Consider the following 2,889-nt stretch of genomic DNA (forward strand, 5'->3'; position numbering starts at 1 on the left):
GTCGAGTCGGCCCCGACTCATAGCGACCCCTCCTTGGGTTTCCGAGGCAGTATCACTACAGAAGTAGGATTGCCCAACCTTCCTTCCAAGGAGTGGCTTCTTATAATAGCGATGTTCAATTCTTGACTAGGCTAATGGTTACATATATGTTTGCTTTAAAATCATTGATTAAACCTATACAATTTTTGCACATTTAAAAAATGGAGACTTTTGCATAAATTTTATATATATTTCTAGAAAAAAGAAAGCCCTATGGTATACTACTTCGTTGAATAGAGAAACACTTACCACTAAGCTTCAGGATTCCTTGTTTTCTTGTTTTGGAATTTGTTTATATGCTCATTCATTTCTCTAAAATCTGAAAACCTAATGTAACCACGCAGGAGACAGAACTCACCCCCAGAGGCAGGAAAGGGAGGGAAAGCTGGCGACAACAAAAGCGGCGGGATCCAGGTAGGAATTAGGTAAGGGGAGGGCAGAGAGGTTTCCACCAGCTAAGGGAGACAAACTTATCTGTCAGTTTGTCATACTATGGTTACTTGTGTGTTGTTGTGAGGCTTAAGACTATGCCACCAGTGTTTCAAAAGCCAGCAGGGTTGCACACAGTACACGGTTTCAACATATCTTATAGACTGAAACAGACTAGGAAGAAGGTACAGGCCATCCACTCCTCAAAGAATTGGCCAGGGAAAACCTTATGAATAGCAGAGAAACACTGTCTGATATATTACTGAGCAACTTCATGAATAGCCAGTAAATGTTATCCGATACTGTGCAGGGGAATGAGCCCCTTAAGTCAGAAGGCTCTCAAAATATAACTGGGAAAGAGCTGCCTCATCAGAGTAGAACCAACCTTAATGATATAGATAAAGTGAAGCTTTTGGGATCTTCATTTGCTGATGAGACATGACTCAAATGGAGGAAAAACAGCTGCAAACATCTATTAATAATTGGAACGTGGAATGTACGAAGTATGAATCTAGGAAAATTGAAGTTGTCAAAGACAAAATGCAACTCATAGAGATTGATATCCTAGGCATTAGTGAGCTGAAATGGACTGGTTATGCCATTTTGAATCAAAAAACCATATGATCTACTATGCCAGGAATGACAATTTGAAGAGGAGTGGCGTGGCATTCATCATCACAAAGGATGTTGCAAGATCTGTCCTGAAGTAAAGTGCTGTCAGTGATAGGATAATATCTATATGCCTACAAGGAAGAATAGTTAATACTACTATTATTCAAATTTATGCACCAACCCCCAAAGCCGAAGATGAGGAAATTGAAGATATTTATAAATTTCTGCAGTCTGAAATTGACCGAACGTGCAAACAAGATGTGTTAATTATCACTGGTGACTGGAATTCAAAAGTCAGAAACAAAGAAGAATCACTGGTAGTTGGAAAATGTGGCTTTGGTGACAGAAATAACGCTGGAGATTGCATGATAGAATTTTGCAAGACCAATGACTTATTCATTGCAAATACCTTTTTTCAACAACACAAATGGTGGCTATACATATGGACTTAGCCAGATGGAGTACACATAGATCAAATTGAATGCATCTGTGGCAAGAGGCAATAGAAAAGCTCAAAGCTTCAGCCAAAACAAGACCAGGAACTGATTGTGGGACAGACCATCAACTGCTCATACACAAGTTCAACTTGAAGTAGAAGACAATTAAAACAAGCCAACAAAAGCCAAAATATGACCTTAAATATATCCCTCCTGAATTTAGAGACCATCTAAAGAATAGATTTGCTGCAGTGAACACCAATAACTGGAAACCAGAATTGTGGGATGACATCAAGAACATCATCCATGAAGAAAGCAAGAGGCATTAAAAAGATGAGAAAGGAAGAAAAGCCCAAAATAGATGTCAGAAGAGACTCTGAAGCTTGTCCTTGAGTGGAAAGAAGCTAAAGCAAATGGAAGAAATGACAAGATAAAAGAGCTGAACAGAAGATTTCAAAGAGCAGCTTGAGCAGACGAAGCCAATTACTATAATGAGATTTACAAAGACCCAGAATTAGAAAACCAAAAGGGAAGAACATGCTCAGCATTTCTTACGCTGAAAGAACTGAGGAAAAAAATTAAGCTTCAAGTTGCAATATTGAATGATTCTATGGGCAAAATATTGAACAATGCAGGAAGCATCAAAAGAAGATGGAAGGAATACAGAGAGTCACTGTACCAGGAAGAACTGGTAGATTATCATCCATTTCAAGAGGTGGCATATGTTAAAAAATCAATGTGCTTTAAGGAGGAAGTCAAAGCTGCACTGAAGGAATTGGTGAAGAACAAAGCATGAAGAATTGGCAAAATACTGAGATGTTTCAACAAACTGATGCTCCACTGGAGATACTCTCTCAGTTATGTCAAGAGATTTGGAAGACAGCTACCTGGCCAACTGACTGGAAAACATCCATATTTGTACCCATTCCAAAGAAAGATGATCCCACAGAATGTGGAAATTATCAAAATATATCATTCATATCACATGTAAGTAAAATATTACTGAAGATAATTCAAAAACAGTTGTAGCAGTATATTGACAGAGAACTTCCAGAAGTTCAAGCTAGATTCAGAAGAGGATGTGGAACGAGGGATATAATTGCTGATGTCAAATGGATCTAGGCTCAAAGTAAAGAATACCAGAAAGATGTTTACTTGTGTTTTAGTGACTATGCAAAAGCATTTGTGTGAATCATAACAATTTGTGGATAACATTGAGAAGAATGGGAATTCCAGAACACTTAATTGTACTCATTAGGAACCTGTACATAGACCAGGAGGCTGTCATTTGAACAGAAGAAGGAGACACTGCATGGTTTAAAATCAAGAAGGTAGTGCATCAGGGTTGTATCTTCTCACCATACTTATTCAG

The sequence above is a fragment of the Orycteropus afer genome, unplaced genomic scaffold (genome assembly GCF_000298275.1).
Source record: "Orycteropus afer afer isolate SDZICR_OR568_19922 unplaced genomic scaffold, OryAfe1.0 scaffold00024, whole genome shotgun sequence".
Classification (NCBI taxonomy): Eukaryota; Metazoa; Chordata; class Mammalia; order Tubulidentata; family Orycteropodidae; genus Orycteropus; species Orycteropus afer.